General features: G+C 41.6%; 1 protein-coding gene across 2 annotated transcripts in view; it reads right to left on the reverse strand.

The window, feature by feature from the left end:
- LOC105200734 overlaps positions 1–27,634 on the reverse strand; it is an 82,082-nt gene that overhangs the window by 37,079 nt on the left and 17,369 nt on the right. The window contains exon 1 of one of the 2 annotated variants that reach the window (XM_039446363.1): positions 18,838–19,117. The exons of the other annotated variant lie outside the window; for it this stretch is intronic. The gene's annotated coding sequence lies outside the window, so the exon portion shown is untranslated. Of the gene's footprint in view, positions 1–18,837; positions 19,118–27,634 lie in introns of those variants that run through there. 2 annotated transcript variants of the gene reach the window in all.

The following is a 27,634-nucleotide window of genomic DNA, read 5'->3' on the forward strand; positions in this document are numbered from 1 at the left end:
GCGTTGTCGGCAACGTGTTGTCCTCCCGTGTATCATTGTACGCGTACAAGGTGTAATTACCGACTTTACAATATATCCATGTAAGCGTAATTGTCGGCCATTAAAGATTGTCAGATTGGACCTCATTTTTCTTTCGCGGACTGCAAACCCGCCGTTCGTCGTTTCGATCGCGTGTTTTTTCTCACCTCAAGTACAATCTCATGATAAGTCGCCTGTGTGGCATTTCAGCTGGTCTTGGTATAACATTTCGCGTACGTTTTCTTAGTATGGTTATGTAATCCTCGACGAGACTACGTTAGTCACTGTGAGATTAGTCACTGTGAGATTAGAAATTAAACGAAGAGAGACGGGATAAAAGGCAAAACCTTACTCGGGAAGAACGGTTTTGCTGAAGTATCATGGAAAGAAAAATGACGTATTAACAGCATTAGCTAATAGCCAGTCTAGTTGAAAATAATCTTTTTGATTCAATAACAGTATTAATGAAACAAATAATATTTTATTAGAACAAGAGCAAAACGTATTTGTTTCATTAATATTATTATTGAATTAACAAGATTATTTTCAGTTAGGTGACCAATACTGTTAATACATTTTTTTTATGCAAAAATTTAGCTACAGATTTGGAAATAATAATGTAAAACTCTCAAGCATGATAATAATGCCGTAGTAAAAAATGTCAACATTCTAGCAATTAGTTGGTGCGTCCCACATAATTATGTTAACGGTCTAACAAAATTGTTTTGATCTGTATTCTAAATTTATAATTAACTCAGTGAAATCGTTCTGTAAGGTTCCAGGATCTCGTGTCAAAAATCGATAACACTTTCGACTTATTGGTTCGAAAAAAGCGCAAGATTGGGTAAGTAACTTACGAGTCGAGGTGATTCATGCCGAGAGACATTCCTCATTGAGCAGACTCATGCCAAGGGTACGACTCGATCCTCACGGCGGCGGCGGCGGTCGTGGTCAACGACGTCGTGAGTAACAGCCGTTAGGTGTTTCGCGAGATGATTAAACCGGCACCATCGGCCGCCCTCTCATTATCCCTACCTGCCCGTTCCCGAGAGATGCGTCTCTCACCTCCGCCTCCTCTTCTCTTCGCCATCCGCCTCCTTCCCCTCCCCCTTGTGCATAAATGCATAAACCAGGGTGAAAACACGAGGATGCTGTAACGGCGTAATGTCATTACGCAGTAAAGAGACTGCAAATTTGTGAGGGGACGCGCCGATGGCATACCAACCGGTCGCCGGAATGTATAAAAGCTCCCGTTTACGGATTTACCGTAAAGACCGTAATTTCTTTTCTCAGCAGAGAAAAGAGACGGCGCAGGGTGCGTCGAGAAAGAAGCGTAAGATCCCGCGTTTCATTTATCATTGTAAACCTGCGTCGCGGCGATTTACCAATTAAGAAGACTTTACGTGTCCAATTATTATGTATTCTCGCTTATAATTTGTGCGACTCTACGGTTATACGGAACTTACGGAAATGTAACTCGTTTTATTGCAGGGCTGCAATAATTTGACTAAAAAATATGACTGGTAATTTATGACATCTCGCTCAGATGAAATATGACGAGTCCGAAGCAGGACGGTGAAGAGTTAATACCAGTCGCGTGAGTTATAAGCCAGCTGGGCGTTTCAATTCGCAAAATACTTGTAACAGGAGGTACCGAGAGTCAATGAATATTATCAAGCGATTATAAGTCGATCTACGCACGTACGCTACGTACACCGGTCGTAATCTAAATGGTCAGATAAAATTTTAGCAGTAAATTCTCTCAGTCTGTACGTCGCGCCGCCGCGCCGCCGCGCCGCATACGTACGATGGGAGTAATTGAATCTCGACTATAAATGACTCGGGATGTTTCGTTCTTAATAGAGGCGACTAATTAACGTAAATCTTCAATCGGAATCGATTAAAATCTGCCTCTATGTCTCTACTCGAGAAGGAATCGTTTTGCACATGTAATCCGCCGTGTTTGCATTATTTCAATATCACCGAGTTGTCACGTGACTGGAGAAACTTAATTTCTTATCTGAGCAATATTATTATGCGAAAGGATAATTGAAATTTATTCGCGTGTATTTAGTTATTTTCTCCGCTATTTTCTCCTTTTCTTTTAGAAATAATATAAACTGTGATTATTATTGGGCGATGAAAAATCATAGAAACCGCTAGGAATCCTTCCGAGATACTCGAGCGAAAGTGCAACTAAAACGGCACGAAGTGTGAAGGATCAAGACGGACAGAGAGGCTTCTTTGATATACGATCTGCGCTTTTATGCACTCTCGAGTGTGTCATTCTGACAGTCGCATTAGCGCGAAGTCGAGATGCCATCGCTACCGGCATCAGCCGGCCACCGCGATTCACCGCGACAAAGTTAGTCAAAGCTGCTCGCGCGCGGAGTCAGCTACCGGTTGACAAATCGGCGGTCAGTCGACCTGACAGCTAACACCCATTCGGCCGTTTTACAGTGATTAATCGCGTCGGTACATCAGGACCCTCTACGAGCCCGTGTGCATTAGCGGCCGGCAGCATACTTGTTATTTCTACGTCGTGCCGGTCCAATTGATTTCATGCGTTTTTATCGCGGCGATTTATTATTTCTTGGGCGCGTAATGGGACGTCCCGTGAAAATGAGCCTCGCCGCGATTTCACCTGAAAGTTATTTACATTTTTGTACCGACATTTTTTTTTCTTTAATCAACGGGGAAGTAAAAAAAAGTTACTCGCGCGCCAAAGCTGAATCTTAGGGAGGAAAAGGTGGAAATAAATTTTAAGTAAATATAAGGACGATGAATAAAGATTTGAGTGTAGAATCGATGTAGCGAAAAATTACGTCAAGTGTAAATAATCACTTAACGAAGGAATGATAATGCGCGACGTGGCATACATCCTTCGCTTTTCCTTCAATTATTATAATGCCTATGTTCCGACGTTACTTTTCATAGAAGACCTTTAGATCGGCAGACAAAGCCGGTTAAAAAATTCGCGGGGTCACGCGCGACACGAGACATAGTAGGAACTTTAATTCTATGTGTGCACACACCGCGATTTCGCAAAGATCGGTATCTTAGCGATCTTATCGCGTTGGCTATCGTTGAGTTTTTACCATATTATTAAAAGGTACGTCGCGTCCGTGGTCGCGCATTATGTGAGAAATCGTTTATGCTATACGATATTAACTCGCCACCGTATTATTTATTACTATTTGCAATTATCGTAAGTGAAACGCCATACACGTGAACCTGTTTTATGGTATCAAAACGAGAATTCTTTACTGAGTAATTGCGTACGGGGGACGCGAGCGATATAATTAAAAGAAATATTAATTATAGTCGTTACACATATGCGCGTGCTCCTCTCGCGGAATGTAAAGTGATGCTTCGTAGTAACACGCCGCAGTAACACATCGCAGTAACACTGAAGAAATACATCACGCACGAAATGTACATCGTACTGGCTCAATTTGTCAGAAGAAGAGCATACTCGGGTACGTGTCATCGCGTAATTTTTTTTTCTTTTTAATCGGCTCGTGTACGAGACCTTATGCAACGTCGTGAAACCTCGCGCTCCCTTCAAGCTCGCGATAATCTGACAAGTGATTAATTTTATCGTGCCTTTTTATTTTGCCGGGCCGCCGATCGCTTCTTGCTTTACATCGCAATAGATGTAACGCAACGCAGATTAAATCGGCGAGAAGGCAGAAATTCCAGTAAATATACCTCGGCAATCCAGTTTCATCGCGCTCTGAGGCTTAATCGAGGGATTAGAGCGGCCACAGTGATGATAAATGCCGAGAGTGGGTTTCAATGTAAAGGGGCCGCTCCTTCTAAATGTTTCTCACTTCGTTTATTCTCATTCACCTTCTCGCCACCTCGGCTAATGGATTAATGCGGCTTCCCTCGTTGCTTGAGTTGCGCCTGAAAATTTTAATCAATAACGCGATTCCACAATAAAAATACTTTCGTATAAATACGGCATATATTTATAAACTTATAATACTAGATGATTTCCAAGACAACCATGCCTGATACTAAATGTGCGACGATAATGCAGATTACGATATTTTAATGTGGATTATATTTCACGTATGTTACTAAATTATATGCTCTACAATTCAAATAATAAACTGGACTTCAAACTCGTGCATTCTTCGAGAACAGTTGGATTGCATTGCATTCAGAATTTCGGCGCATTTTCTCCCGACGATAAAAAATTCGGCAACAGGATTTATCTTATCGATCGACTTCGTATAAATAAATGTCAATACGGCAACTTATTCGTGGCGCAGAATCATTCTCTAGGTGCATGTCGCAGACAAGAACGGCCCACGAATTGACTCGCAGATCGTATCTAACTACGGCCTACCATCGCGGAGAAATGGTTGTGGGCGGGCACCCGGGGAACTCGTATTGGCGACACACAAATCGCACCTTGTTGGTAGCAGTTGTAACCGCGTTGCCACTAACGGACAATAATTCTCGTTCTCCCTGTCAATAGTGCATAACTCTGTTAGCACGTTTGGAAATTTCCAATGTCTCGTGGACCTCCCTTTTCAGATAGCAACGTTACGCTACGAATAGATCTTATTGGAAGAATTATACAATCCGTCTGTCTTTATCAATCTGCCTGTTTTATCTCGCGCAACAGTCGCCAGCAGAAACTCACGCGATTTCTCGCGTATAAACGCATTGGAATCTTGTCTTGGCGCAGGTTCCACGGTTGTAACGTGTCTAAACGTATGATTGAAGGCATTTAGCAACGCTCGTACATTTGCATCCGTTTTACGAGCGTGCTACAATAGTATGTCACGCACCACGAATACCGGAATATTACCATATCGTAAGTCGTCTATAAGCCCGGGATACAAACGAGTTGCTGCTTTATCAACTCCGGCGCGGCGCTCTGAGGGAGCGCATCGAATGGCGAATACGTTAATACAGGGCACGGCACGGGCCGTGAACCGGCTCTGATTGAATATGTCGCATGTCACCCGGTGCATTTGCATCCGCACCCGACGCCGATGATGCATCACTAGTGGTTTGTCTCTCGAACTAAATTAATGCGCGAGCAGTCAATGATAAGTATTGTTATTGTTAATGGTCGTGTTATTGCCCGGTGTGACAACGTGGACAATAAAGTCCGGAGGCGGCCCGGCGCCTTCAATCGACATGTTCACGTAGGGGTAACTTTTTTTTGTTTATTTTTTTTTTATTAACACAAATCTATTCGCTTGAGCAGGCGCGAAGAAATGCGAAGCAGATCCGTGACACGAATTTCACAGAAAAATCGAGACGAAATTGCCTATTAATGTCAGACATTCCGGGGATTAAGATTAAATCGAGTCTGCAAATAGTATTTCACTTTTAGACGGTAATTATGTGATATATAGCGCACGCAGAAATAATTCGACCAGAGTCCATGATCTTATCGTTCCTATTTCTTGCAATATCTGCGCTATATTTATAAATAGCATGTAGGTTGCGCGAATATTCTAATCCACGTAATATTCTAATCCACGGATTTAAATCAAAATTCATTTAGAAAAATATTATATATTTTGATATAAAAAATAAAATATGTACCATTCAAAAATAAATAATATAAAAAATATATATAACATCTAAAAATATATTTCAAGATGTAATTAATCATTACAAAAAATATTAAATAACTTTTTTTTAAATACAATTTTATTTTAGATCTAAATTCTTAATGGTATATACATTACTGTTTCACTTTAAAAAATCAGCCGTAAATAGATCGCCGATGCTAGACTCTTAGATTATCGTAACGTTTCAGATGATCGGTCGATTCTCGACATCTCGTAACGTTTGCGACAGTCGATGACAAGTCTCATCGTCCAAGGCGGATCATGCACGCTAAAAAAGCAGGGATTACTCGTCTCTTGAATGTCTCGTGTACGCGCCATTTCGAGACGTTGAGAGACGTCTGCGAGACGATAAAAGCGCGAGAGTGAGGTTGCGTGCTTTAATCCCTACGGTCCGCCGAAGGCGTCCGTGCTAAGAAAGGAAATGCTGGCGAGAGTCTGGGGGGACATTCAGTAATGCACGTCTGTTCTCGCTGGATGCTTCGTTTATGAGCAGTAAATAGAAATGCATCCGCGCGACGATCGTTCGTTCGTGGAAAGAAATTCTCGCCCATGGACTCCGTCAAATTGAGGTAAATATCGAGCGGGAATCGCTTGGGCTTAACTCCTCCTAAGGCCTCCCGATTATTTACCGTTCACATGTGCCTCAATATTTGACCACGCTGGCCCGCGACACGCCGTACACAAGAAGAAGAGTTACATTCCGTTCACACAGCCGTGCGCGTTAGCGGTCGCGGGGCGACGACGCGACGCGACGGAGCGGAGCGGAGCGGACCATCGACGAGGCTCCCATTCCGAGTGGGCTCCACTCCAACGGCAGGGAAGACTGAGCAACCCTTCTCTCGCGCGCTGAGACAAGATACAGAAACAAAAGATCGACCACCACCTAAGCAAACGTATCCCTTTGAGGGCACGGTCTCCTCTCGAATCTTTCTCCCTTTCTCCGCTTCTCACCGGTCTCGCGCAGCGCTATGCGCTGCGGTGGCTCTCGGTTCTCACAGTAATTATGTGGATTTTAGACAGCCGGAGCGAGAGAGAGCAAACAGTCCACCAGATAGGAAAGAAGCAGCAGCCTCCGCTGCGTGTTTGCTCTCGGGATCTCACAATTCCTCGTCGCGATGCACCGGCCGTATCTTGGATTAGCACGCGCTATGAGAGACCCGTGCCGAAAATGCCGACCGGAGCTTATCCGTTTTCAAAGCACACTTTCGAGTCCGTCCGCCGGGAAAACCTTTCGCTGACGCGGCGCTTTCGGAGCTCTCAAAACTGCCACCTCACGCTATCGTCTTTCGAAGAATTTGATACTTTTACCCTTTGCCCGAAAGCGATTACTGTTTGCGGCAAATTAGCGAGGGCCGTTCCTAGAAGTTTCTCATTGTTTACGAAGCGAAGAAATCCGAGCTAACGTGCACGAAGGAGCTTATATGGCACGTAATACGCGGTTGGCGGTTACCGCAATTTTTCTAAATAACTTCATTATAATTATAAAAACGAGGAGAAGAGCGAAAGAAATCGTTACGAGGAATTAATCATCGGGCAGTCCTCGTTTCCATGGGATAACTTTGTGAACGAAATGATGGAAATAATGATTACCGGACGAAACCGTTTATTAAAAGCCGGGGGAGGAACGCGGTCAGATAACATCGGGAGCGAGTCGAAAACTGGTGCGAAGGCGGATGTAGGGCACTTGATGAAACTGGCTACCTCAAATCCGGCATTAAGCGAACCATTTCGTGATACCGATGATTACGTAGCTGTTGCCGCGAACTCGGAGAGACTGGACCTCATTTGTGGCATTATATGGGGCCCGGTCGCCCCGAAGTTGGCACGATAAAAGCCGGAAAGATACAGTCCACCTTACAAAAACCGATTAAAGATTGTCGTACGCACGTTGAAAAAAAATGCAACGGTACATATAACACGCGACAGAATATATTGCGATCTGCTCGACGATCGTAGAAATCAAAGGGATTATATCTCGGAATCGTATATATTTTTTTTTACAACAGAAGGGCTAACGCGAGCCGAGGCCGTTTAATATGAAATTTTGATCTCGTCACCAGATTTTTCGCGATTCCATCAGAGAACTCAGGTGCTAGAAGAAGGTGTTCGAGTGTATACGTTGCGACTTAATTCCTCTCCTCGAATAAAAATGAGTATAAAGCGATTATGTCTCCCCCGTAATTATCTCGCGCAATTTCCAAAATGTGTAATTTAATAGTTTTGATATATATTCTTTTAACTTCGCCGAACTGACGGTCTCATAATTCTGATGGCGTGACTCACGAAAGAATAACACTGCGACGAGTGTCGGATGGCAACGGCTTTCTACGGCTGACAACGAGTCGCTGGAGAATGCTTTATCTCGTTAACGAACCACCGGATCTCGACCTGTAATTCGTCTAACGCCCAAGACACGTGTGTGTCACGACAACCGCACAAACTGCGGCCGGATCTGAATACGCGTTAAATGAGCGTTGCTTTACCGCGCTCACGAGCCGTTTCACGCCGTTAACGCATAAAATACACTACAGTGACTTATAAAATATCTTAAAATTATAAAATATTTTCAAATAAAATAGATGAAAAATTTAATAGACTAGAGACTCTTTCGTACAATAGTTTTCTCACTTGTGGTGAAGCAAATCCGAAGTGACAGAACGCCGTAAATTTTAATCTGACATTGTCGACCATACATTTCGTTTTCTGTTCTAAGATTATTTTGAATGATTTGTACGGTGTGTGACAAAAAGTCGAGGAAGCAGTTCATCTCGGGCAAAACAGCGGGCGCAACAACAACAACGATATGGAAACACAAAATGCACGAGGAAAAAACGAGTACGACGACCACACATATAAAACACTGACAGTTCTGACAGTCAACGAGATTGTGGGCGGCAAGGTCGTGGGTTTCTTCTGGCGATTCACCGGGAAACAAAAAAGACCGTATGCATCAGGGAGACCCTTTGGCTCCTCGTCCTTTGCTGCGCCGCAGGAGAAGCGTCCCTAATCGATCCCGAGTCACGTCACGGCTGCAACACATTTAGCACACTGGAACGCGACTGCACGCCTTGTCCGACATCGATTGTATTTCGTATCGTATAATTGATACAATTTTAGATAACACGTTCGACAATACAACTTGCAAAATTTTTTATGACTGCAAATTGCACAAGTAAACACGTCAAGATGGTTTATACATGTCGGTTTGCTCGGTTCTCCAGAGATTGATGTTACGACGGATTGCTTATGCGAATTATTACGATCTCTAGGATGCCAAAAGATGCATAGCAACGGTTTCGATCTGGCGCCTTCCGCGCGTCACGTCGTGCCAAGAGTTTTCCGGAATCGTAGAGAAAACTCGCTTTGATCAGGAAGATGTTTCGATTTTGAGCACGAACCGAAAACTGACTTTGACGTGGGAGAAAATTGTAGATATTAATACGAGCTAACATCTCTATATTGATCGAAGCAATCAAAACTTGTCCAGACTTAAGATGCAAAGATATGTGATATCATCAACTTATTAATAGTATAGATGGACGATAAAGAATTAATTAAGTCTACATTGCAAGAATTTATAAACGGTTAAAATTTAAAATAATGCTTTCGATGGCAATAATTTCTTCTCTCTATTTAAAACTACAACAGAAATCAAATTGAAAAAAAAAATGACCACCTGTGGTCGTTTCAATGAACCTCGTTAAGAATATTCATAGATGGAAGTTAGAAGAAGAACGAAAACTTAATTTATGAAAATGTATGTTAAGTATTATACCAACATCCACGTGGCTGTACTCACACGCGCGTTTGAAACAGCATACCGTGTTACAGGCCCACAAAAAAATTCCGACAATTTACCAACTTCCCGTCTTAGCTCTCTCGTCTAATTAAAAACACAAATTCCGCATTAAAACATACTGAGCGTGCGATTTTACGTCTATACATCTTACACACGACTCCAACAAAATAAACTAGAAATAAACATAGCTCTGTAAATTGTTAAAAATATTCACGCTTGATTAATGTTAATGACAACAAAAAAAAACCCGTTGTCAACGAAAATGTATCTCAGCTGTGAAAACAATATTTTATTACGACGAGAGCCCACGTGGGCTTTCCTCGGGTGAAAGTATAGCCAGATGACGCTCTACACGATCAACCCTTTACTATCCTAATCGCCAGTCCTTTCCTCGGTGAAATCGGCGACAAGAAACACCACGTGTTGCATCTTGGATCTCGAAACTGTAAAGCTTACGTGGATTACGAAACGGGGTGTTGCCGTGTATAAATCAGTCGACGCGGACGATGTGCACGGGAAAGAAAAAAGAAAAAACGTACGAATGCGGGATTTGTTTTATGACCCGAAATACACACGCTACGCATCTTCGTGAGTTTCCCAGTGTTTCGTGTTAAACAGAATAACACATGTAACTATAACAAGGGGAGGAGGAAGGGGGGGGGGGAAATCTTACCGTGGCGAATAAAATTATGTCATCGTTAAGATGCAGCGTAGAAATTTTATAATGACGCGAGAGACCCTTTGAGTCGTATTACACGCTCGATAAAATTTAATTTATGAGTTTGCATTGATTAAGGCTTCCGTTGTAAACAACAGCACACGGTATACTTTTACACTTTTTGTTGGACTCCCTTTTCGTTGCAAGACCCTAGAGGTAGATCAAATTACGAGGATTTAATTCGCTTAACCACTCAGAATCTGTGATTGAAATCCGAATAGACCTCTTAAAAAACGCACTCGTATATGTGACAAATACATATTCCTTTTTATTTATATACTTTTTAATTTTATTTAGTTTCATATGACTGAAGTCAAAACTCCTTGGCGCTTTAATTGTGCATTATTTTATTTGGTTGGTTCTTGTGTTTCATTCGAATCGAAAATCCTACGCAGATTGAAATTCTTCGTGTGCGATTTCTTGTCGCTTTTACTCGTCTGGAACACGTGTACACGTGGCGAACATGAGAGTGCTGACCCGTCGTGACAGGCTGCGCAGCGGGGGGCCCGTTACCTTACGTCTTAACCTCGGCTTTGAATCCTATCTGGTCGGGGTACCTAGGACGCATTCTAGACAGACGACGGCGATGGAGGCGGCGGATCATATGAGGTTGTGCATCATCGTGGTGAGGAATGTCGTCTCTTTGAGTCGCACCGCAGAACGATAAATCTGCTCGGCTCTACCGATTCGCATACGCGCGACAAATAAGTTGCGTGTCAGCTTGCAAAAAAAAGGGCAAAGTGCTTCGAGGGAAAAAATGACGAGCGGTAGTAACACACCTAGCACACGTTGAACAATGCACTCTATGAATTTAAATTGGAGAAGAATGTTCATAGCAGCGCTTATAATTTAACGATGAATATTAAATGATGAGGAAAAACAGCTCGACTGACTGGGAGTGCAATAAATTATGTCAGCTGACGACTAAAAACGGTTTATTATCGACTTGACGATGATTCGATTGGAGCGTCAGTTAACTATCACGAGATTGATAAATTGATTAGAGTTTTCTCGTCAAGTGCCGACTCCAACGCGGAGAGGCATTCTCCGGGACGATTTCGCAACAGTTTACCGTTTGCCCGCGTTTCCACGAAATTCTAAGTCTCCATTCTAAGCATTCCCAAGGTAGCGGCAATCGTCGATCGCCACGGATAACGAAAAAGTGGGTTAATGATGTTGTAGTGTACAGCGCGCGACACCGCCGCCAGTTGACGGGTCCAGCTTTCACGCTTGTCACGAGGTATGCGCCTTTATTGATCACCAGTCATCCGCACGGGCGCCATTCAGGGCGAATAAATCAACGGGTGGTCGGTAACGTTCGCGAGATCGGCGAGGTGCAGCAACGCACGCGCGATGTAACGAAATCGGCGTCCTGGCGCCGTGAAATGACAGGTATGTTCAATAGCGAGACACTTACGCACTTGATTAACGACATTCCACATGGAGGTGCAAATGAATACGGATAATTGATAAAAAAAAAAGCTCTGGAACTGGTACAAATAAATATCGCGTGATATTGTCGGTCTTGCCAAAACTCGTTGAATCGTGGAAATTTCCAAAGAAATCTGTCTCTCTTGAAGCACGTTGCTCCTTTCAGCAGTTGCGTGATGCGTCAAGTAAACGCTATTAATAAACAGCACGAGCGATTATGCAAATGACTACCGGCGAGCGGTAATCGATATCAAAACTGATAGACAAACACGTGGACTTCCGTAGGCGAGCGATGAAGCGCAATGTAGAGAAGTATCGTTGGGTAATGAGTATCGACGTAGTAGCGGATCTCTGGCGAACCGTATCTTCAAATTGCAGGATACGACGCGCGTTACAAAACGCGATCACACAGGTAATAACAGAGATACGGCGGATAAAATTTAAATTGAATGAATCGTGGGACGCATGAGAGGATTGGAATTGAAAACACGTGTACTGGTAATGCTACGAGATCGATATTTTTTCATTCATCTACGAAGATAACTTTCTAGATTGGCAATTCTCGACCGCTTGCGTAAATTTTTAATACTATCTTTGTTGCGCACATTTTTCTCGATAGGATTCAACTAGTGTGCGTTTAGCTGCGACAGGGTAATTAAAAAAAAAAGACACAAACCAGTTCTGCCACTGGTACTTCGACCGGAGGGTGCGGGGGAGAGGGAGCGATTACTATCGCCGTATAGCGTATATGACTTGATAATGGTTAGGAACGGCGAACGGGACAGATTTAAATCGGCGCGATCATTTCCGACAATGACAGTTCCTCGTAATCCGCCCCGTGGGCGACTCGGACAGACGAAGATGTCGGCCGGTAATTGCCGGCAGTAACATCGCCGTAACACGCGTGCCTGTCCCCGGGACAAACAGAGATAAAAGAGTGACGTAATGTCCACAGAGCGGTCCGACGTCGTTAAATCGCGCGACGATCAATGAGCTTCTCCTAACTCTACCTACCCGTCTATCGCGCTGCCTCTCGATCCTCATTCTCGCTCCCGGACAAGGGTACCGGTTCAAGAAGAAGACCGTTTCTAAGTGGAAGATTTTGCGTTACCACTATAATAAGTTCCCGCGGTTAAACGGTACATTTAATCAATGACGCTATTCCTTTTCTCTCTTTCTGGATTACGTCTTTCTCTCCTCTTTCTAGCTGTTAAGGGGAGAGATTTTTTTTATCCTATTAGAAGTGCCTCCTCGGTATTTCTTCGTTTATCTAATATTACTAGCCATTTACTATATTACTATCCATTTTAAAGGTATTTTCCATCTATTACCTTAATTTCTCTTTTACGAGAATAGTTAATGGTATGTTATCACTATGATCTATTTTAACCCTGTTATTTTTCACCACGTCTCGTCTTCGCACGTTGAATCACGAAACCCTCTGCGTTGATTTCATTTTACTTTTACGCATAAAAAATTTTATTACATTTAAATATAAAAAATGCTCCCATGTCTCTTACGTGTACTTTAACATCTCTAAGAGGTATTTGTATGGTTGTTTATTTTAAAAAGTTTTATATAAATATAACTAAAAGTTGTATATAAATATAATTATCGCAATGCTATATCAAAGGGAAAAAATTCGCTGGGTCGTGTCGAACTGCGATTAAGATATTTGAGTTCTCTACATCACGCTCTTCTGAAATTGGAGCACTATATATAAAGAAGTCAATTCAAATATATATATATGAATTGCTATAACTGAGTCAATTTGGCAAGGATAAAGTGAATTTTTTCTTGAGCACGCGCACACACACACACACACACACAAGTCGAAACATTATTGCACGCTGAAATGCGAGCAATACTTTCCAACTTTCTAGGAATTTCATCTCGAATATTGGCGCTTGAAGATGCCGCGCATATGTTAGAATATCCTTTCTCTCCAGACATAGTGCATAAAGTGCCCGGTGACTACCTGCGAGGAGCGGCGTTAAAAGAGTACGCGAGAGTGTGACCGTTTCGCGCGGTATTTCCGGCGCCATTAAACGGTCAATAGCCACTTGGCTGGCCGTGTGTTTGCTCGCCAAGTTAGCGAAATTCCTCAATACGAAAACCGCATCGACCTCATCCTGGCCGCGTCTCGATACTTAATGTTTCCATCCACTGGCTGACAAATCGTTCACATATTTCTTATCATCGCGTCGAACCGCATATGAGCCACACGTTCAATTTTGGTATCTTTTACGTAACGGCTGTGTTAACTGATCGCCTATAATATTTAATTTTTGCAAAAGTGTTTTGATTGTCGCGAAAAAAATTTCAAGGGGGAAAAAAATTACTTTCTTCTTCCTCTCGCATATTCGTACGTACTTAGTTCGTGCGTGCTCAAGTGCAGACGCGACTTAACGTTTCCTTTCAAATAGCGTGGCTTGCCGCTTATCCGCTTGCTGAGATTTTCTTCCTTGACAAGGATGTAGTCTGAGTGGATAATAAGGATTCGCCTGCCTCAGTGGCCGTATCGCTTAAACGTAGTCTGAGTAGTCCCCTTCTGCGATTGCAAAGCATTTAAGAGCATGAATGAGGCGATTACGAGTGCTTCGGTAAGACCTGCCGTGCGTGTAAAGTGCACGGCGGATATGTTAATTTGTTACCGCTGAAATGTAGACATTTGAAAAATCTCGCGTGTCTCGCGACGCCTCTCTCCGCGTTTTCCTTCGTCGCATGTATGTAACGAGTTTTACGACACGGTATTGTAACTTGTTAGTCAACTAAATGTGTGCTCGCACCTCAAGATAATTCTCCGAAAATGTCTCGAAGTGCAAGATACGGTAGAGAGGAGAGAGAAAAATATATGAACAAGGATTATGTGCTTGACGATGACGATCTTGGTCATTGAAAGAAAGTCGTCGGGCCGGGCGCGGCCGAGCGTTTCTACATTTCTACGAAACAACCTTGAAAGACGGTGACCGTGGCAGCGAAAACCTCACGGTAATTTACAAACGTAAATACATCTTACACAGATACCCGACCTCTAAAGTGCTCGTCAGAGTAAATCTGCATTTTCACTAGGTTCCGTCGGTACGCTCTCCGCGAGCGTGTACGAATACCACAAATTCCAACGTAAAATCTACGCGTCCACACGTACGTTGATATCTGGAGTAAGATACCGTGACGGAGAGCGATACTCCGTGAGTTACACGTATCGGGCGGGATCAGATATCGACATTAATATCCGGGCGACGGTCCTCGAGACGCCGACTACCTTCGGCGACTCCTTTCAACTGCCTTAGCGCGGCCATCACCCAGCTTATCACGGCGTCACAATAACATAAAGAGTTTATTGGCGCTCGACGCGGGGGCTCTTCGCGTGGCTTTGATTTTCCCCGGGAGTCAGAAGCGTAAGGAGGGCGGTGTCGTGTTTCCGACACGATGATCTTCTTCCAACTGGCCGAAGTAAATTCAATTTGTCAGATGCCAGCTGATGGTGAACGAACATGCGAGATGCCGCATTCCTTAATTCCCCGCTACTCCCCTACGCGCGTTTTGTCTGTCTCAACAAATTAAAACTACTTTTCTATCATCTCTTTCAGACGTAATTCAAATTTAGAACCTACACGGATCCCCCTGCAGTCCGTTAAAAAGATATTTCTAAAGATAAATATTTCTTAAAGCCAAGTATTCCTTAAAGATACTCCACGAGAGAAACTTGTCACGCGACCCGAGAAATCTCTTGGTTAAAATGATTGGCCGGCATCGAAAAATTGTTCGACGCACGATTTCTCGCGGAAGGGATCCAAATAATAAGAACGAGCCATATACGGGTCTCGATCGACGTTCTGGTGCTCGCGTAAACTACAAGGGTCGTTACTCGAAAAAAAGAAAGAGAAAACGGAGTATTCGTACTCTGGAGACGTCCGATTACGCTCGAGCTGCAACAAGTGACATCGGCAAGAGCGAGAAACGATCCTCACCGAAAACGTTATCTCCCGACATCATGTTCGCGCGGGCAGCCAAGCGTTATCGAAACGCGACGGCGGCGCGCCAACCGCCAAACGCGGCGACCGACGAGCGTAAACTTGGCGGCAAAATCGCCTCGACGCGTCGCCAATGGCGGGACGAGGGCTCATGTATCCGCGGCAATTCGCCTGTCGGATTACCGCTACGGAATCGCGTCTTAATTAATGCCACCGTCAGCCGACGCGACGATGCGTTAACACGGCCGTCGCGTCATTCCGCGCGTTCTTCAACTTTGTTGATACCCCTCGGCATTTCCTTCGCGACTCGCTCGCTGCGAGATATTGTGATCGCGTGCGTTTTCGTAATCCGCGTGTAATCTGACAACGAGACGGCATACCTATGCTTCAAATATGTGTAAGTACACACCGCGAACGTGTCAAATAACATGCCATATTTATCGCCTTTGCGAGATACGCGTTCTCAAATTTCCGCGGAAATTGCGAGCTTACGATTGGTCCTTGGTACGTCTTGCTCTCGCTCCGAAACTTTCCACTTTACTCATTCTCGTCCAATATTAACTTGAAACGCGCCGCGACTGCAGTATATAAATATCGCGAGACACAATTTATGAAGTTTCTTTTTGCGACCGGACCAGTAACGCGACGTACAGGTGCCAGACTCGGCCGGCAGGTAACGGGGCGGCACCGTGTGGTGCGTAAATACGCACGCACTTACGCCCAGTGATTTACGCATTATGCGGCACGACCGTTTACTCGGCTGACGGCGCCGTAGACAAAATATTAGGAATAAATAGATGCTAGAATAAATGGAAGCCATTGTTTCGAGGCGGAAAGACGAAGTTTGATAACGAGCGTGCCTGACGGGGGTCGTTGGAATTTTCCGCAACAAAACCGCAAAGCCAGAATTATTTTTAGGATTATATTCAGTTCAGCTATATAGTTTCTCGCCGTATGTGCTTATTACATTTTTATTTAGGATAAGTGTACCCTGTATGGCCTACTGGCTGTTTTTTAATAGTTATGTGATAAGTTGAACAAATAACGCAAGTACATCGTACAGGCTCGTACGTCAACGTGACTCGTATGCAACTATTGACTGCTCAGTTTGTGTATTTTGTTGTTGATAAGTGAAGTCAAAAGTAGAATTTTCTCATGATCTAATATTTCACAGAAAAGTTACTGCTTTCTATAACTATCAAGTGACGTTGTTAATCTCCGCAGTCCATATTATTGTAGCGGTGGGTCATATAGGGTACAGTTACCTTATTCCAAGAAAAATTCGATGAATTACGTTTAACATCGATTGTGTTCGCGTGTATCGCGAACTCTTCGAAATCGGTGACTCGCGCGATAACGAGCCTATCGGACACCGTTTCTTCTCAGAAGGAGGCCGAACGCATCTCGTCGTGACCTCATGAAGGTATAGCGACGCAACAGTCTCGCCGGACACCCGTCGAATAATACGCGCTATCTGGACACGGATATCGGGATTAACAGCGCGGAAAATTAATAACGCAGAAGGAACGCGGCTCGACTACGCGAGCTTTAATTTTGCGCGTCGCGGTGCTCGCAAAAGGGGACATTTGTCAATTCTCACATACCCGGTTGGGCACAGTCAGCTGTCGCGGCCGATGAGGAAGAAAGAAACGAGCAGATGGAACGTGCTTCGTAACATGTGGAAAATACGAAAAATACAGGGTATTTCGACAGAAATTCAGCGGGCACTCTAAAGTTGCGTTTCTTAAATAATTTCTCGCAGAATCGAAAGAAGAAGGAACTGAACAAGATGTTTGCGAATCGATTGAACGCGTCTCGCGTCACAATAGAATCACGTCTATGCTTGGAGCGAGTTACACGACAGTGCAATGATGATGGACGAACATTCGTATTCCCGTCGATTGGCGCCGATGAAAAAAAGAGTTTAATTGCTAGTACCTGTTCTCGCGCTCGGGCGGGACAAGCGTGCGTTTGCGTGAGAGAAAAAAAGAAACTAAGTGCGGTATATTATCTGTCGGTATTGCAAATTACGGCCTGCCGCGGGAATTCGAAAGCGATCCTGTTTGCAGCCGACTCTCCGTAGTGGAATATAATTATTATTCCGCGTGACACGCGCCACGATAGCTTTGTTATCGTGGCGCGCTCGCGCTCCTCGAGCTCCTTTAAAATCGTCGTGATTAGAGCGAGATAACAAATTAATTCTTTTTACCATCGATATCGCTGAATTTTAATCTTCTCGTCACGCATCATTTCTCACTTCCCGTAGGAAAAAGAGAGGGGGAGAGGGAGGGGGCGGGCTTAATATCGCAGGTCAATTAAAACGCGGTAGCAAATTACATGGTGCGGCTGTTCGCCGATCATGCTGCGATTTCAATTTCACTTAGACGCACGTTCAATAACCGATATCCGATTAATACGCAGTTAATACGCCGATGGCGTGCTCGATTAATCTTCTAGTGAATTTTAACGTTACGTCGGATGGCTGCCGAGCGAGCGGAACGCGTCACGGCGAAAAACGTCGTGTTTCATTAATTTTATTCCTCGCATATCCTCGTTAATAGCACCAAGATTTCGTAACAGGGTAATTGATACTTTCAATTATATTATTCCGGGCGGTAAGAGCGGTGGCAGGCCCCGATAAACATTGATGGTTAATTAATATTTAATTAATATGAGGATAAAAGTGAGCCACGCATTAAAGAGAAAGTGACGCTAAATTATGTATAAGAATATCAATTATGCACAGGTAGAAAGATAAAATAAAATGCTGACACATTTCTTTGTATACATATCTTTCTTGACATTAACCAAACGTAACTAGTCAAGAATTATTTTTGAAAAAGCGGTAACGTACAACTTTGTATTTATATTGAAAATAAATTGAAAGATTAATCATTCGATGCAAATTCGTGCTCTCTCGAATGGAATTATTACTGAGAATGATAGAAGTATAGCAATACACTGTTAAAGCATGGTACTTCATTCAGTGAAAGAAAGTGGATCAACGAACTGTTTCATTCAATGATATTATAGCTAAATGATGGAGTTAATCAAAACAGTTATAAATAACAAGCTTTAAAAAACATGTAATTATTTTGAATCTGAACATAAATTCTACAGATACGAGTGGTTCTGTCAAGAAAGAGTAACTACAGCTGAAGCTACAGAGCAACTGAAATATAGACTGCTTTAAAACTTGTATCCTGCTGTTTTTGCAATGAAATCTTGTTTCCATAATTAATAAGCTACAAGACGGGAAGAGCAAAGTGTGAAAAAAAATGAAACACTCACTAATTCCTAGCGAAGTTTCTGTAGTCCGCGAAATGTTCACTGAACCAGTTTAAGAGAGTGCACTCACAAAAAAAAAAGAAAAAATAACGCACTTTAGAAACCGAGACGCATCGATACGTGCAACGACCGTCTCGTCGTCAGAGTTATAAGGACCTTCGGAGGCCCACACAACAGGACTTTCTTTCAGAAGAGCCCGCGCTTTCTCGTGGGCTCGATAACCAATCGTGTCCTTGGCAAGGACCACTACTGGACGGATTCACACGCGAGATCACGCGTCGCGGGAACAACAGGCCGCGTTGTTCACGCGGCCACTAATCACGTCAAAACACGCGTTAAGCGATCACCCGGCCTAGGAACAGGCAGGAGAGGGAACCGACGGACGCCCGGTCGGACGGACGGACGGATGAAGGAACGAAACCGGACAGACGCAGCACACGCGGCGCGGAGAAACCATGTTGATGCCTGCCGGCTTCGGATCAGGTTGAGTGAGTTGTTCCGAGTTGTTCACCCTCCCCCTTACGCGGCTCCGTCTACGTGTCTACTCATGCAAGATAATGCCGACTACTCCGGATGTCCCCGCGACGACTCCCTTCTTCGACGCAACTTCGAAACTATGATTACGTGGGAGAAAAGTCATGGACCTCGTCTATCAAATCTTAATTTACAGCTCTGTAACGCTCGATTGTTTCATTTTATATTTTTAAAAGAATTTAATTTTTAGATATTTATATAATATTAACTGTTTTTCGCAACAAATTCTTTACAATATTTAGGAGAGGGTAATAGTCTTGTTAGCTTGTTAGCATCATTATTATTATTAAATTGATGATCAATTTAATATCTTAATATATTACTATTTTTATTCAAGACCAAAAATTTACTCGGCGCGCAGTTTGATATATTTAAAAAGATATATAAAAAAATATCAGCACGAAGATGCAGTTATAACCGGATAAGGCTCATCTTTAATCAATTGTATTTAATTATTTACCTTGACATTTGCAGCGACGGTACAAATAAGGATATATTTAATTGTACTTATATAATACCTTTTCGCTGTCTATTGCGCATTATGTGGTTTATTCTCGTGCGGTCAAGCGAAAGGTAAGCGAATTACAACCATCGGCAGGTAGAAAAAAAGCTGTTTATGTGCCTATTTATGTATCTCGGATTAGACTTAGGTCTCGAGCCTTTTTTGAGACGTTCGCTCGTAAGCGATCACTCTTGCGTGGGATAACATAACCGGCGTTTTAGTGGCGCTTTGAAGTCGGTAACAATTACTTTTCTCGGAAGAGTAAGACGAGAAAGTCACATAGGCACTGGAGAGTTGGCGACAGGATAGAGAAACACCATCTGGGAGCGAGACTTGGGTGATTCATCTGTGCAAAATAATAAATATTTTACCTTGTAAATAGGAATTAGGTCGCGAAAAATCGTAAATTATTGTGTGACATTTCTTACACAATATTTCTCTTCCACTTACTCAATAGTCATCACTTGATATTCTACCTTATGCTGCAGAATAGAAATTTGATAGTAACGGTCAAGTTCTCTGGTGAAATAATTTCAGTTAAATGTTTTAATTAATATAATCAAATATTTAGCAATATTTAATAATTACATTAAAGTAACCAAATATAATAATAATCAATCGATTATTAAACAATTACCAAACTTAAATATTATTACATATTTGTTGGTTATATTAACTAAATATTTAATTGAAACTATTTCACTAGAGCAACTATCATCTTAGTTTGATTATAAATTCTTTTTCTCAGTGTAGGGACTTACTGTAACTGGATCATATCTTCCAATATGTATTACGAAACGAATATTTACGATACTGTACTTGCGACTGTCTAGATTTTGATCTCGTCGGCAAGATATCACCTAGTTTTATGTATTATATATCGCACTGTGTAGAAAGTGACAACATATGGTAGATTTAGCCGCATGCATCTATCTTCCCCGAGTATGTCCTTTGCGCAATTGCTTTGCGCAATTGCGCGCGAAGATATTGCAGAAGGTTCGCTGCTGAATTCTAATTCGATCAATTTGTCGGCGCGACAGTTTTCTCGAAGCGCGGCGAAGCTCGTCCGATAATTCATCCGCGAAATATGTCGCCCGGTCTCTCGTTGACCGAGAGATTTATGAGCGCGTGACGAACGAGAAAACTCCACCACTGCTCCTCTGATACGCCCTGTGAATCGCCAACCGTGCGGAAATAAATGTCTCGTAAACCTGCTCGATGCCCGAGAAAGAGAGAAAGAACGAGAGACTTGGAGCTGCGAGCAGCCACCTTTTTTCCTCTATTTTAGCGAGAAGTCTTTTACTCTTGGCACGCTCGGAAACCGGGAAAACGCCGCAAAGAGAACCAGCTTTCCGCAGATTCTATCGGCGAGAGGACACGGTAGACAAGCAGCAGGTTCGTCGCGACGATCGACGCGACCTTGAAAGTGATACCCTCTCGTGTGATAAATATCAGATCACTCTTTTCAAGTTGACCGCGTTACAAAAAAAAAAAAAAAAAAAAATCTCGGGGGATTGGAATTTTTTAGTGTAACATGTCTCTCGTGTCTTTCGAGATACCGTCTCGGAAACATAACAATTTCGTCTGTAGCGCCAGAGATTGATGAGCGCGCGAAGCTAGAATATAATCTATTATAGCATAAGAGCGAATCCGCTCGAAATCGCTCGACACGTTTCACTTTCGTGTCATTTATCAGCGCGGATCGATCCCTCGGTCGTGTATCGTCCCTGTGAGCGTCACGCGACGTGACGTCCGATATCCTCGAGGACGCATTACTCGCGTTCCGGAGCATCCCGGTGGAGACCGTCAACCGCGCGACTCGATATCTCTCGAGGCGGTCGCCAGCAAATTACTCGGCTACTCGTTCCAGACGACTACTACCAAGGGTGGTGTCCCATGCCTCCAGCTCAGATAACTATCAAGCTGGCATATCAATCGATACATGCGTATCGAGCCGGAGCTGCGCGCTTGGGGCCCCGACGGCGATGTAACCCGCAGATATCCGATGACTCGTTAGAATCGACCCCGGTAGGCGAATGCACATTTTACATCGATGGATATTTTATATTTTATATCGTAATTAAAATCCCGTTTAATTCCGAATATCTCACATCTCATCTTTTTCTCCTCTGAGACTTTTCTATAAACCGTTTTGTGCATTCCGTAGTACGATCCTAGATTACGTTCGTATAGTTCTTGCAAGGATATAGAAAATATTTTAGATATGAGTTTCCAATATGTGAACAAAAAATCAGAGTTGAGCAAGTTAATATAATTTTTTAACTAAATTAAGTTAATGGTTTATAAAATTATTTATAGCATTATTTATTTTAAATTGGAAATTTATTTTTAAAGTTACATAAAGTTACTCAAAACAAGCATAATATATACGAATCATCAAACAAATTTAATATTTTGTTTGTAAATTAAATCTACATAAAGTAACAAAGAAATATTTGTTATATGGGAATGTATTTTTTCTTTTATAATATTTTCCTTTTATATATATATTTTTTATATACATTTTTATATACATTTTTAAATTAGGAAAAAGTTAATAAACTAAAGTTTATGTGTTTCAAAAATAATTATGTAGTTAAAGTTAAAAATTAAATTATTTCAAATTAACTAAGTTATACAAGTTAAAAGTTATATTTTAGATTTTATCGTTTAACTTTTTAAACAGTTACCAACTCTGTAAAAAATTAATAAATCGATAAACCTACGTACCGCGTACGACGGTGTTCATTGATTTAGGAACGGAATGTACATTGAAATACGGTTCAGCGATCAAAATACTGCCAGATTGATTCTTACAATTCCAATTTGTCGCGTCATCCTCTACACGAGGCAAGGACGCTCGAACTTGACACAGCTAAACTTCTTTTTCTTTAATAAGCTTCTTCTGGACAGCACACGTCATTTGATCGCATGCGACAGTCAGTCAGATCACACATGACACTTCGTGGCGCATGATGATTTATCGAATTACTCATGCCGGTGACATCAATATTGAGTCTCAATTATCATGCGATATTAAAGACTGTTTAGATAGACTGGTCGTCTAAGAAATAGTTTGAAAACGTAAACCTACTTTCACGATTATAACGAAGCCAAAATTACAAAGTCAATTATTCAATGTGCAATTCAGTGAACAAATTTCGCTTTAATCATCTATCGTGACTAGTCAAGTTAAATGCACTGTACCATAACTTCCGAGTCTTATTTCCATGTTTCATTGTTGCCTCGGAGCGACGTGCGGCAATAATGACCGTCGAACTGTAGTACGAAACGTGCGTTTACGCTTGAAACAAGGCAAGGAGGACTGGAGGAACACGCAGGCGACTGTTTAGCGATTGTCTCGGGCATGTTTACGATTTGTTCCTTAACGAGAGCCATTTCTCCCTCGCGTTGGTCCCATTCGCGTTCCAAACATAATCATCAATCATCCCGCCGTCCATAGAACTCTTTCCCACGAATGTTTGCATTGGACGTTTCCTCGTGCGGAACGCACGTTACGCGATGCTCTTTGAGGAGCGCGCCTGCTCGCATGCGGGGCGAGGGGAAAATCATGACAGAGGCTTCAATCGAGCGGGAGATAACGATGGCCTGGAGATTTTACACTCTCCGAAGTGATTGTCGTAAACCGATCGTCGCCATTAATGTCAACGTTCGATAAACCAGATAAATGATGATGACAATCGCCTTCCATCCGCGCAATCGAATATACGAGAAATAAAAAAATTTACTACCGTCATATGAATAGAATTCTAAAGAAAGTAAAAGTATTTGAATAGATATAGTATATATACATATATATATATTCTATATAGCAAATGTAATTCATAGCTTTCCTCTCGAATTATACAACGGACTATTATTTTTACATAATCTCGCTTTTTTTAAGATTTCTCTTTTTTTTAATATAATACATTAATATAAAAAAAAACTACATGCGTCTTCTCATACTCGAATTTTATTCGTGAGAATAAATATTTTTAGTCAATTAGAGAATTTTAATAATATAAATTGAGATTGCAAACAACAGTGTTGGTAGATCTTTCAAACGTTGACACATTTAGATTATGGGGCTTCATTGTCGATTGTTCTAAAGATCATTGTCGACTGATGGTATGGTTCTACATCCAGTCCGCGTGTAGAGATCATAATTGATTGGATAAACGTCGGGTATCGATAGGTTACACACAGTGGACATTTTCCCACAGCTCGATCCTAGGGTTGGCCCGATAATTATACTAATGCGCTTTGTTTGCCAAGCTCGCTCCTCCGTGGACATTAGGGAACAAGTTCGAGAGATCCCCGGGAATGAAGAGGCGCGTCCTAAGAGTCTAAAAAGGAGAAGGGAGACCATAAAAGTGATAACGTGGTACGTGCGACTATTTGATTTTATTTCTTGCTCGAGCAAATTGACTAATGTCGAGGAACATGCTGAAAGTCCGTCATAAAGTTCTCAACGTTTCCCTTCGAGACCACTGAATTTTAAGCTTCACAAAATATTCAAAGAATCATGAAATGATAAATGGCGTGTATTAACATCTTACGTAAATTTAATTGATCGATCGTTTGGCCGCGACTGCTCGAAACATCGTGTTCGCTAATCTCGCAGGTATGCGCATGTAACAATTTAAGAACCATAATGACGCAGCAAGTAAACACGCGAATGCGAGATATGAGAAACGATTAGCATTCTCGTTCTGTTTCCAACAGTAAAAAAAAAAAAGAAAAAGGAATCAGTTAAAATTGCGTTCGATAATGTAATACAATATCCGTCGATTTCTCCGGTCTTTGGCCGCACCGATCGTACGTCGCAATCGGTAACGCCATGCATTTACTTCCGTGAGATATCACGTGTGTGTCGGGGAGCAGAAATAAACGCCGCCGTATCATTGCGTACACACTCTCCGACAGCGAATAACAAATCTGGTGAAATCAATCTAAACAGATAGAATGAGGACGAGTTTATCGTTCCGCTATATAATCAATAATTTCTTGAAGGAATAACCTAATATAAAATATCAATAAAACAGTATCATTCCATTAATAGCAATTAATTTTTATAAGTGGCGATTATAGATTTAAATATTGATAATCAACGGCAGCATGGAATCATCAGGCGTCATAAAGATAACTATTTTAATTCGACCGTCTTACGCTGCCGTGCACGTTGCAAAATACATTGAAACTTTTATGGATACATAATTTTTAAGTGATATTTCTCGTGCGTGAAAGCGAAACTTTTCATTAGTATCGTATACCGAAATAAAGTGATTTTATGTATTTAGTATATAGTGTCCCAGTCACACGTATAATTGCCTTGAAACATAAACGACCCGAGATTATCGAAGGAACGAAGAGGCTTGTCGCATCTAGAAACTCTCTTTATCGAATGAAAGTTCGTAATTTAGGCCGCGGTACCATTAAGGCCGAAGCTTTCAGGCAACCGACCGATCAAAGTCCGATATAGAGGCGAAACAATCGATTCGTTCAATTAGTAATCTGACGCGCCGATCTGACGATAATTTAAAAAAAGCTTGTTTAGGAATCGCCGATCTGGCGACGATCGACTTTCAATTTCGTCATTTGTTTTCAGAATAAATCAGGCGCTCTTGATTGCAATACAGTACCGATGCAAATTTTTTCAAAGCTATATTTTGCAGCATATTAGGTACGAGTAGCAGTAAAAACAGGGTTTCCATAACAAATTAATAAAAATTAACGCAAATAATTATTTATCATCTCATAGTTCTATAATCTAATTGATATTTAATCCGGAAACGAATACCTCAATTTTTTGCATAAACAATCACCTGACGGGATAATTTTTACATCAGTTAAAAATCATTGCTATAAATTAAATATTGTATATTATTGATTATTATTAGATAGTTTAATATCTAAGAACATTATGTACATATTGTAGATTTAATTAGTCTTGTTATAATAAAATAAGAAGAAACCTAGAAATATTAAACAAACAGAAGAAGCACATTAAAGCAGTTTATCATGATAATGTTTCTTAAAAAAATTAACATATCAGTTAATAAAAGGCTTTTATACTACAAGTTTTTGATAGGATTATATATTTAAAGGTTCGTAAAGAGAATAGTTATTAGAAAAAAAATATATATTTTATAGCGATGTAAAACAAGGCTAAGTTACTATCATACAAAGTCATTACTTGAACTTTTATATTGCATAAACGAGCTACACCCTAGTAAGTTTTAGGAGGTTAATATTATGAATGTACAGATCATAAACACCTTTTATTATGCAGATTATAGGTCTCGGAACTTTCGATTGAAGGTAAATATGGATTTCCGGACGGTAAAGGAAACTACTGTGACGTAAGCTTTATTTTGCCGATATTAGAGTGCAAAAAATACCCCAGGTGGCCGTTCTCGGGTTAAATGTCATAAATATATTGACTGCAACTGCGAAAATGCACCGTGTAATTTTACGCGTTATTAATGAATGCGACACTTCAATCAACATCACGACAGCGATCGTGCACCCTTCTGCCCAGCACAAAACGATACCTTTGGTCACGTCGTCGTGCATTATTTCAAATGGCTAACGCATAACACGTATCGTATTCGCGGCGTGCGAAAAGCTAACAAACCGGGCACCGCACGCGGCATTCAGTTTTGTATTAATTAAAATATTAATATTGTGCAAAAAACGAGATCTTACAAAAGTTTATAACTATTAACATGCAATTTTTTTTCTTTGTGAGAATCAGCACGATTTTTACGAAAACATATTACGAATTTTATTAATGGATTATCAGTTTGAAAGGCAAATATGATTAACAATTTTTTCCCCTATACCTTTCCATCCTATTTCCATCCTAAAATAGGAGGAAACACAGCGGTCCTACATGTATCATCGAATATTTTAATCGTCCTTTATGCAGCAAGGACACCATTTTGCACTGTACAATAAGCAACTTGTTTAATCGACTGACAACAGATAGGATTTATTGTTCCACTTTGTGGTCATTTTCATATCTCATAGTTTCAGGAGAGAGTTGAATCGATATTATTATCGGATGACAGGTAAAAAAAAATACATATATGGCGAACAGGTCTCGATGTAGCGAGTCCTGTAAGCTTTTCGTAGCGAGGAGGACATTTAGAGCGGAAGGATACGCTCGAATGGTTGATTAATAGTCGGTTGCAGCCTTATTATATTATAATACATTGTCGCGTGATTTTGAACGTGCAAGTGAGATTTTACGGTTGAAATCCTACGTGTAATCTACATATAAGTATGATATATTTTGTTTCAATTACTAATCGACGAAGCGGAATTCCAAAGAAATTTATGTCCATCCGTAAATTTATAGGTGATTATCGTATTTGCTGACGCATGGCCGCGGACGTCGAGAAACCGTTACTTTTCGTCCAAGAATTTATCAGGATTTCCCTCTGGGTCCTAAATCTAAATCGCCAACATCACAGCGCGTCTAAAACGTCGCATAAATCGTCCGCGTCCCTTTTCTGCGTTTATCCGCTCGGCTCACGTTCGCGTGAAGCTGAGATTAAAAGAGAAATCAGTGACTCGTATCTGTTATTATGAGAAATGATTGCCTGTTTAAAAATGCTAATCGGTGATTTTCAAATTAAATGGTTGCAGAATCTCGGAACAAACTTGACTTCGCGTCGCATTATCGCTGAAAGAAATAAACTTTTTAATTGCGTCAATCAACTGCTCACGTTACGCTAAATTTAATGCGCGATAGTA

The sequence above is a fragment of the Solenopsis invicta genome, chromosome 2, assembly GCF_016802725.1.
Source record: "Solenopsis invicta isolate M01_SB chromosome 2, UNIL_Sinv_3.0, whole genome shotgun sequence".
Lineage (NCBI taxonomy): Eukaryota > Metazoa > Arthropoda > Insecta > Hymenoptera > Formicidae > Solenopsis > Solenopsis invicta.